Source organism: Lactuca virosa, chromosome 5, assembly GCF_052849685.1.
Source record: "Lactuca virosa cultivar CGN04683 chromosome 5, Lactuca_virosa_CGN04683_v6, whole genome shotgun sequence".
NCBI lineage: Eukaryota > Viridiplantae > Streptophyta > Magnoliopsida > Asterales > Asteraceae > Lactuca > Lactuca virosa.
In genome coordinates this window covers 431,443,681-431,454,867 of record NC_136430.1, presented here as the reverse complement: position 1 = coordinate 431,454,867, position 11,187 = coordinate 431,443,681, and the positions used below count along the sequence as shown (strand labels likewise).

At 39.4% G+C, this 11,187-nt stretch overlaps 1 non-coding gene across 1 annotated transcript; it reads right to left on the bottom strand.

Moving 5' to 3' along the window:
• Positions 1 to 10,673: 10,673 nt before the first annotated feature.
• LOC145117856 (small nucleolar RNA R71) lies at positions 10,674 to 10,780 on the bottom strand. Its single transcript, XR_013712850.1, has one exon. It is a non-coding gene; the product is annotated as a small nucleolar RNA R71 (small nucleolar RNA).
• Between the last annotated feature and the right edge of the window lie 407 nt (positions 10,781 to 11,187).

Below are 11,187 nucleotides of genomic sequence, written 5' to 3'. Positions count from 1 at the left end.
CTAACCTCAGTCCGCTGACAATCCAACAAATGCTCGAGCTACTGGACCGGAGAATCCCCATGTTAACCAATCAAATATAATCGTGATCAATAATCAAGTCATAACCATAATCAGGACTTAATTCACTAATCCCGAATCCTAGGGTAAAAGACTATTTTACCCTTCCCCTCAACTGGCCCAAAGACCAAGGCCCAACTCAATGACACTAAAATCCTAAAATGTCAACTATCCATCCTCACGTCGTGACCAGTACTTGGTCACATTGTGAGATCCCGCTCGATCCGATTCCAACTCATCCAGACTCAATTCAGCGAACTCAGACATGAAGAGTCACTGGAGTTAACCACAGGTCGTGAGAAGCCTCCTCCCACGTCATAAGCTCTGAGAAGCTCTCCAGAAACGGGGTCATCTAACCCTCACGTCGTAAGACCCCAAGTCTCACATTGTGAGAACAGTTTGAAGCCAAAAGTCCTGCTTATAAGTCCTTAATCCATTAAGCCTTGGACCCTAACTTTCCATAGGGTCTTATAACTCCATTATACACTGGAAAGTCGATGCTTTTGGGACATATATGTCCAGTACATGTGTAGATCTCATTTGGGTCAAAAGTTAAAGAAAAGACATCCAACTTTCATGCAAGGTTAAAAAACTCAACCATTCACTAGATTTGAACTCCATATCACTCTTAAGACCCTAATAACACATAAAGTTGCCAAATTTATGGTTTCCATTCATCAAACTTGCACAGCCAAGAGGAAAAGTGGAACAAAACCTAGATATATCCTCATAGAACAATAAAGGATGAGTCTTTGATACTTAAAATGGTCCAGAAACAATGTAAGATGATGATGGTGAAGATTTGTTAGGAAGTAAAGCGGATAACTAGCAAAACCAAAAGCACACAAGACATGGTATTTACGTGGTTCGGTCAAGGAGACATACGTCCACGGGCAGGAGGGGAGTATTATTTATTTCAAAGCTCTCAACAATGAGGTTACAAGTACAATTACATAGAGATTCGCCTATCACTCTAGAATTCAAGATACAAAATGACCTAGCATGCATCCCTGTTTGAGTATGTGCCATCTCGAACTCTATATTACGTACTAATGAGATGTTTATATTCTTTCTGAAGTATCTTACAACATGTCATCTCGAAATTTGATTATTCCGAGATCCTCAGCAATTAAATAATTTTAAAGTTATCATTAAAGTTTTTATTCCGAAGCGTTTTTAATTTATACATTAACGGTAATTTTTCTTCATGATTATCCTTTTAATCCTCAATAAACGTGCTTTGGAACACGTTCCAATAAAGCAAGTGAGTGAAATCAGAACTGAATCGACAGTTTTCTCTTTTGAATAAACAAACGTCCCATATTTGGCTCGAAATAGTCATATAGGAAACCTTTTTAGGAAATGCATTTAATGAGACCCATTTCTTGTTCGGGTGTCATCATTCTTTTCTTCGACCCGACCTGAAATATCTAACCTATAAAAGTATTTTGAATCCTAGCTGTTCCCACTTTTCACTTTTTCTATCGTCTTGCTAGAGCCTTTCTCTCTGTACTCTATTCTTCAAGCTCTCAAACCTTCATCAATGGCATCTTCTCAAACTACTCAAGTTTCCAAACCTTCATCGAAGAAGAAATATTCAAAGGGTTCTGCCTCATCTTCATCCACTGAGCTCATCCTCAGAGAAACCACTCAACTGTTTTCTCTTGATCCCATGGATTATGATGAATCCATCCGCATCATGATCGGGTTCATCTCCCACCACCCTATCGTAGTTCCTCTTACCAAAATCCCTAACCCTAAACTTCCTCTTCGTATTCTTCACAAAGCATTTGAACGAATCAAGATTGAATATGGTGTACTGGAAGTGAAAATTGTTAATGATCAAATTGTTCCACTTCACAACAACACCTTCCTCAAGGCCATCGACATTGCAGAAAACCCCAAAGGTTTTCGTGTTCAAGAACCAACAGCTGAATATTTTCATTCATTTCTCAATCAAATTGGGTATAATGGAGAATTCAAGGCAAAGGAGTTCAAGAAGTTTGTTGTTCCTAGCCTATGGACTGTACTGATGCACTTAATCCTTTGAGGATTGTCCTGAAAACATGGTGGTACAGCAACCATGAGCAAGGACTGGCTTTATGTTGTGTACAACATATTCTCCGAAAGAGACAATGCAGCTGACCTAACCGAGGTGCTATGGCAAGACTTTTGGAAATTCGTTGTCCAGAGGAAGCCCAATGAAATTTCCAGTATGAGATTCTGGGCTCTGACGCTTCAATAGTTGTACTTTGAGAGATTAGAATCCATTCCTCTCAACTCCAATCTCAAAGAGGTATATTGTTCCTTTAAAGCTATAAAAACTTATAGATTACCGAACCAATCCGTTTTTGGACCTTTTCGACGTTTGCCATAACACATGATAGTTGCAGTTCCATCTGATTCACTATATCTCAAACATCATCTTGAGATTTAGGTTGTGTATGACCCAACACAATCTACCCCAATCTCGGATGATCCAGCCTCGGATGTGAACAAATCAACTTCTTTAGGAGGATGTAAGAAGAATATGGCCAAACGAAAGCAATCACCCTCAAAAGTCTGAGCCAAAAAGAGAACCAATGCTAGTGAATTGTCTCAACTGGATTCACAAATTGGCATTCGATCTGACTCTAAATCTCATCCTAACCCCACCATCCACTCTCCCAAAGTACCCTTCGGAGTTTCAATATCACACGCACACACTCACGGGGCGTTTGCGCATAATCTACCCCCATCTTCTCAAAAGGATGGTGCAAGTATTGAAAATAGTCCCTTGAAGCCCCCTGGGACACACTCACAAGTATTTTTGGAAATCTCTCTCAGTTCTACTCAAGCACAATCAGGGTCACCTGTCCCTGATTCTACGCTTTCCGAAGCTAGAGTAGTCCCTCCGACTTTGAAAGCCACAACCGGTCTGATACCTGCTTCAGGTAAAGGATGGTCGGATATTTTTGACAAAGACTGGTTTGATTTTGTTGACAGGGCTCACACTATACATATGGAGCTAACCAGAGCACAAGTGGAATATACACTTATTTCTATGCGTCAACGAGCTCTTCAAAGTGTTCTTCCATTTAGCTTTCCATCCGATGAAAAGACTAGTCAGGCTTCCAATCCTTCCAAAGAAGCTCAAAAGACTACCACAGGAGATGTTCCCGACTCTACAAATGTTTCGGATGATCCCCCTCCAACATTTACAAGCGAATAAAATCCCAAGCCTCCTACTGACAAGGAACTCTCGAATGATGTAATGGTAGTGGAAGGATCCAAAGAAGACCTCCTCCTCGAAACTGACTTATGATTTCAGTCTATTCTCATCCTCCGAGGAATACAAAGAAGAAGAAGATGTTGAAGCCAACAAACACTCCTCTCTTATAGTTATATTGGAAAGTGATCAAGGTAACGAGGCTCAAACTAATCCTATTGACGACTCCAAGCCCTCCGAACCTCATGATGATGTAAACGATGACGATGATAAGAAGTCTGAGAATTCCACCTCGGACACAGGATCTTCTGGCAAAAATATTGTAGATCATTTTGCCCTGTTAGAACTCAGAGACAATCTTACCTCTACTATCACCAAAGTCGACTCTTTCGATCAGAAAGTTGCATGCCTGGATTCGAATATTGATCAAAAGGTTACAAGTGTTGACTCTAAGCTAGAGCTCATCCTTAAATATATTTCCAAGATCCAAGCTACTGCTCCCTCGGTACTTGACCGAGCCAATCAACTTAACCAACTCATCTCCCTTCGGCTCAAGCACACTATCGAAGAAGTTGAACAGAAGTAAAATGACAGTCTCGATCATCACATCTCCACCACCACCATTATGCTCAAGATTCATGACGACATGATTAATGCTACCAACAAACTCATCAAGCCGACTCATGTTCGTCGTGAGAAAAAGATTCAAACACTGGAAAAGGAGATTTGCATAAAGGATGCCATGAACATGGTAATGCAAGACGTACTTATCAAGCTTATTCGTGCAACCTGGAATGTTGTTAATGTTCCGAACAACAAATTCTATGAGATACTCGTGACTATGGATGAAACATTTTCCCATCTCAAGGCTCAAGCTCCTTTAGCCGAAGCATACGATGCTCTCACCAAACATCTCAAAACAAGCTTTCAAAGAGTCTTTGAATGGTTGGAGTAACTTAAAACTGAATCTGTACTTGCATCGAAGGTAGGGCCATCCCATGCAAGAGGGGGAGAAAGTGAAAGAGAAAGAAGAATTCAATGGAAACCTGTCTCGGAGTTTGTTCTTCGAGATGAATCGACCGATGATGAAATTCTTGAGGTTGAAACTAGTGAACCTCTTGAGTTAAATGATGAAGAAGATGAATACATGGCAGAAAATGTGATCTTAGGACTTCAATCCATCAGGGAACAATCCGTAAAGGTTCTCTCGGAAGCAGATAATATGAAATGGTCCTCAGTTTCTTGGCCATCATCTTTAGCCGAAGTGTTCAAAAAAAGTCGAGTCATGGCAAAGCTCAAGACCAAGATGAATATTGATGCATTCAGAGCTCCTCGTTCTATGCTTCCACTAATTCCTGCTTCGAGGATAGTTCAAACTGATGAAGGTTCTCCCACCCAGAAACCTGATGACATCCCTGAAGAGCCTCTGATTCCTCCTCCATCTGATTTTTTCATCACCGAATCTAGTCAACAAATCATTTACTCTATTTCTGGCATGAGTGAAAATCCACAAGACAAAGGAAAACAGATTGAAACAGACTCGGACAACCCAGTGAAGACATTTAGAAAGTCTGAGGGCTGGTCTCAAGAACAGATCGATCAAGCGCTTAAAGACATTTGGAAGAAAGCATTCAGATTCAAGCGCTTAAAGACAATCTGAATCCGATGCAGGGCATTTTTCCTCTTTTTTGAGAAGGAGTGATTCACGACATACACTTCGTGCCCTTCATGTACTATGATCTTCTGACACAAGATGTTGACCAGCTTGACTTGCCAATCTCTCCTCATGGTCATTTCGATATCAAGTACGCTCCTCTACATCCGAATGATGATCCTCAAATTATCATCAGAATAGAGTGTGAGAGATTGAGAACCTTTTACTCCGTCAACGCACGGCCCCAAAAGGAAGTGTTGTTTCAGAAGAGGATTACCAAGATCATCGGATATGGTAACATGGTTCAGAGCAAGTTTGATCTCAATTGCATGTTGTACAGATACTACGTTTGTCGGAACAAAGAATCCACCATCACCATCACGGATGTAGACTTTCCTTCGATCAACCTAAACGACATTCTCACCATAGTCGCTCACTTTCGAGATCACAAATCAAGTGACACGAGCATTGGAGCCTATAGTGCTGCAATAAATTTCTTGAGGGAATATATTATTGAGTTCTTCAGATCCGACATTAAATTTGCTCACATGTTTGGAGCAGAGAGCATTCTGGAAAAAGTTACTACCGAACTCCCTGAAGCACAGATCCTGGTAGAAGGCCCCATTGAAGAACCGGAACTCGGTAATGTCTATCTCACGAAGAATACTAATCGAAAAGAATTCTTTAGAGTTCTTGACAAGCAGCTTGTTTCAACAAAGATCCTTCAGAAGTTCATTTCCAATGCTGCCAAAAGTGACTCACTCGCGCATGTCAAGAAGAAGTTCATTTAGCATCTCAGATGGTACTTAGAAGCCTGAAGTTGGCTCCATAGTGCTTATCTCATCATATTTGATAAAGCTAATAGAAGATTTGTTTGATTGCTAAGTTCACTTAGGGGAAGATTGTTGATAAATGAACCTATAGCAATCTGAAGTCAAGCTATTCTGAAATAATATGCATTCTGAAGCGTGATGTGTTCCGAAATGAAGCTACTTCCGAATTAAAGACAAGTCCGAGAAACACCTTGTAGTCAGTGCTATTTTGAGTCTGTATTAGCATTAAATGTTTCTTGTATTTTAGTATTTGTTCTATTGTAAATTTCATGGGACAGGATCGATAAAATCCTGAGTGTCAGCTGTTTGACTTTTCAGCTTTACATAGTTCATGCAGTCTTGTCAGTTTTTCTTTTTGATCACTCCTTGGCTATTTAAGGAGAAGATATTTCTATGCAATGAAACACCTTGAGTAACATTCTCTTTCACATCAATACTAAGTATCTTGCAAGTCAAATCATTCTCTCCATCATTCTCACTATTCTTAAATTTTATTTACTTTGTGTATACTCACTCTTACATACTTGAATACTTTATTGAACTTCTTATTTCAAGACAAGACTGGTTTACGAGACTTGACTGGACTCTTAATATTAGCAGCATACATTGATCTTAAGTTAATTCAAGGTTGAGTTTTCAAACCTTTTCCGCGCACAGTTTCTTGCACTCTCAATGTTGACTTGTTGGAAAAGTCATGGTTATATATTAGTACTTATTTTTTAGGTTTATTCTTAGTGGATTTGTGTTTGTTTTTATAAGAAAGGTCTTGTGTGAGTTAATTTACCAATGATATAGTTCGTTGTAAGTCTATTGGATGACTTGGTAGGTGGTTGTGCACACATGAGCTGTTTTGGGAGCTTGAATGCCATGCAAAATTTTGTATTGACCATGGTTACGCTCGTGGGAGCAATTGGTTAGTCACGACTTATCAGGAAGTCATGTATGTAATTAAGTTCTTTTGGTCGTGATTTATAAAATTTGGGATGGGCCGATCAGACCCGCTGTTGTTTTGTTTAGTTATTTCCATGTTTAGACGAAGGACTTTTAGATCCGTGTGGATGTATGGGATAGTTTAGCACTTGCTTGTTTATATCTCACCCTTACTTCTATATGCGAGGTTTTCAGCTTCAACAATTGACAATGGATTCCATTCTTCAGTTATCAATGGGACGGCATAAGGTCGTGGAGGTCTTGGTTGGATAAAATCTATGACTTTTTGGTCAGCATGGTTTATGTGTGAGGGTGACCTTGTATGCCTGGAATACATACATGATCTTGGAGTTTTCAAGTTATGGACAAGGGAGTCATCTCTTCTCGATATCGATTAATCGTGATGAGTTGGTATTCGTTCGTCGTTAGGTCGCATATTTATTACTAAGGATCGAACCGGCTTTTGGGTTTCTAGGAAGTGTACATATAGAGCATTGTTCCAGTGCTGCAGTGGACGCGATTTTGACTTTTGGAAGTTCTGCTAGGGTTTGGCATGTGCGCCGGGTTTTGGAAATCCTTGCGTTGTAGTTGCAAATTCTGGCATTTAATTTGGTATCAGCATGTGCAAGCAGGGAATTGAATCAGGAAAAAACACAAGGGGTTTGGAGGGTGTTTTAAGAGTAAGTTGAAGGACATATTTCGAGGACGAAATCTAATTTAAGTGGGGGAAAGTTGTAACATCCATTTTGCAGGATGGATCGGTGGTGACCTGAAGGATTCAATGTTTGTTTTTTAAGAAAATTATTTTCTACGACGTAGTGTATGGATACCCACGACGTGGCATGGCTTTTTATGATTGAGCTTTTCTAATGATCACCACGATGTGGCAAGTAGTGTGCCACAACGTGGTGGTTGTGGCAGCCCAAGCCCATGATCTTTTAGGTTTTCTTCCATATTTAAAGTTGCTAACTTCAAGGTTAGGGCATCCTCTTCAGCCTACAACCTTCCTAAATGAAATCCTAGCCTCTCTTTCACCATTTTGAGTCTCCCCTCTCCTCTTTCATCAATTTGTGAGCTTTTGGTGCCTTAGGGAAGAAGAAGGCGTTTTTGGTTCATAAATCCATCAAGCAAGTTCCCCCACCACCTTGGAACACATATTTTGGACCATTATAAGTCCTCAAGTTCCAACCTTTATGTGTCATGCTTCTAGATCTATACTTTTATGCTTTGTTCTTCATGTTTGGGGTAGTTTAAGTGCTTGGATTCCATAAAGTTGGCAACTTTACGAATCCTTGGGGTCCCTTTGAGGTTTGGTGTGATAGATTGTAAGTTTGGTTGAGTTTTGATTCCATGCGTGAGATTTTGACCTCATTTCCACCATTTTGACCTAACCAAGTGCAAGACATGCATTGGACATGCATGTCCATAAAGCAAGGGTTTTTATGAAGCTTATGGATATTTGGAAGTATTATGGAAGATATGAGTGTGTGGCTTAATGGATTAAGGGTTTAATCCATTAAGTGGTTTCTAGATAGTTCCCACGACGTGGGAACCTACTTACCACATCGTGGTGAGTTGATTCTTCGTGACTGTTTTGTCGAGGGATAGCCATGTCATGGCAGGTGTATGGTGATATTGCCATATTTATACATATTTTTAGGCAATATTTATTTACATTTTTATTAATAATTTCGTTATTTGCATAGAATAATGGTACTTATAGGCTTAAATTATATTTTGCAGCCAAATAGAAGCATTTTCGAAGAGAGGGACTAAAGTTGATAAAGCATGGAACTTTGGAGGCTTGAAGGAAAGAAGAATAAAAACTCAGCAAAACACGTACCCACGACGTGAGTAATCGAAGACTCACGACGTGAGTGGAGCATTCTAGAAGATATGCACCGGATGAAAGAGTCCTTGTCGAACACGTTTATCTCGTATTCACGACGTGAGGCTTATCGGCTCACGACGTGAACTTGGAAAAATCAGAAAATATATATATCCTTGTCCATTACGACTTGAGGGACTTTTGGCTGCCTTGGAGGGTTCCTAAAGACGATTTCCAGAAGAGAAGAAGTTCTGGAATAGGGTATCAACACAAAAGGAGAAGAGAAGTTCATAAGTTGACTTATAGTTTGGTACATTTAGTGTGCTTTTTAATATGACTTGTTTTTGTTTAATTGCTAGTATGTCCAGCTAAATCTAGCTGCTTCGGTTAGCTAGATGAAGCTGGAACTCATGGTTTTAATACATTAGATTTGACTTTACTTGTTGGTATTGTGCTTGTGTTAGATTGATTGAACCTAGCATGTTTGATTTAGTATTTGATTGCTTTAAATTCTTGTTCTGTGTAGTTAGTGAATATGAAGCTGCATGAATATGAATACCTAATAATTCAGTGAACACTAGTTTATTAGAGCTAAGATCAAACCAATCTTAGATAAGTAATTGGAACATTGAATTAGGCTGTGCTAGAGAACTCATATTACGACCATAATTGTGTTTATCAAATCAATCTTACATGGCTCCAATCATATTCAATAATTGATTATGTGTTAACTATTGTGTGACCATACATTAGACTTACATGAATTAATTAATGTTAGTAAATTTAGAACTAAATTGCTAATACTATCTTAATTGGTACCAACAATAATTGTCATAGCTAAATTATAAACCATTGAGGGAAAGTCGATTCGAACAAACATAAGTGTTTTGTTAATTGATTGAATTTGTATTAAGAATTAAGTTCATATAAACTTGCAAAATTAGATAAATCCCCTTCCTTTGTTAATAATTAGGTTAATTTAATAGTAAGTAGATTAATTAGTCAATACCGTTCCCTGTGATCGACACCCGACTTACCCAAAACTATACTATAGTCTGACTAGGTACACTGCCTAGGTGCAATTAGTTAGTTAAGGTAGTTAGGTTATAAATATAAAATTAGTTGTAGTTATTTGCACGCATCAAGTTTTTGGCGTCGTTGCCGGGGAACGACTTATTAGAATGTTTATTTATTTGATTTAGATTGATCGATCCTTTTTGTGGGGTAAAACCTGCAAAAAGTTACTTTTTCAGCTTAGATTTTTGTTTCAGTACCAGATTCACGACGTGAGCCTTAAGATCACGACGTGAATTCAGTAGATTTTCGTTTTTCTTCGCTTTTTTTCTTTTCTGTTAGTTTTTCTGCAACAACACGAAGTGGTGACCTTTACCACGTCGTGGTGGCCAGTAGGTAGGCAATTTTTATTTAATTTTTGTTCAGTTTTACATTTTTATTTTGTTTATTTTGCAGGAGTTCATGACTAGAGGTTCCAACACACCTTTGGTACCACCACTTGAAGATCCAGAGTCAGCCCTTCACCAAAAGAAGGATAAGAACGTGAAAGAAGATCAAACACCAAAGAAGACACCCTTACAAGAGTTCAAGTTAGTGTTCTTAAAGAAGTCGGGGAAGAAAACGGGAGAATCGAGTTCATCTTCAAAGGACAAGAGCAAGATTGAAAGCTTAGATCAAATACCTATCCCAAACGAATCTGAATACGAGTCCGAGAACGAGTTTGGACTATATACGAGCGAACCCGAAGACGAGCCAAGCAACGAAATGGCGAACATCGAAGAAATGTCAATGGGAGCTTACAAGAAGCGAATTCGAGACGATGTTGGCCCTGGGTTAGTACAATCAGCGATTCCTGCCACTGCCACATTCGAGCTAAAGGGAGACATCCTTACAACACTTAAGGATGTTCCATTTTATAGAAAGGATCATGAGGACACTTTTAAGAATCTAGATGAGGTCAATGACATTGCGGATTATTTCAATGTCCCAAATTTTAATAGAGATACCATCTTGCTAAGAATGCTTCCCGTTACTTTTAAGGGAGCTGCTAAAGATTGGTTAAAAGCACTTCCACCTGGTACAATCACTACTTGGGCTCAGATGCGCGGACAATTTTTGGACCAATTTTGCCCACCATCGAAGATAGCTAAACTCAAGAAGGCAATAACCAACTTTGAGAAACAACCGGGGGAGTCACTATACGAGGCATGGGAGCGTTACAAAGGATTGTTAAGGAATTGTCCTCAACATGATCTTAATGTTCAACAAGAGATGTTTATTTTCTATGATGGGGTCAATGTTATGACAAGGCAACTCCTTGATTCTCAAGGGCCACTAACAAAGAAAAATCCAAGGGAGGTCAAGGAGTTAGTTGAAGAATTCGCAAAACACTCTCGTGAGTACCACAACCCAAGACATGATGGAACAAAAAGCAGTGGGGGTGCACGTTCTGAAGAGATGGCTGCTATGATGGCGATGTTGAATACTATGGACCGGAGGTTGACCCAAATGGACCAATCAATTCATGCAATAAGAGTTGGATGTGAAAGGTGTAATGGTCCACACTTGACCAAGGATTGCAGCTTAGATGATAAAGGGTATAAAAAGGCTCAAGTTTGCTACTCGAGTGGGGATAAGTATGATGAGGATTGGAGAAAACCAA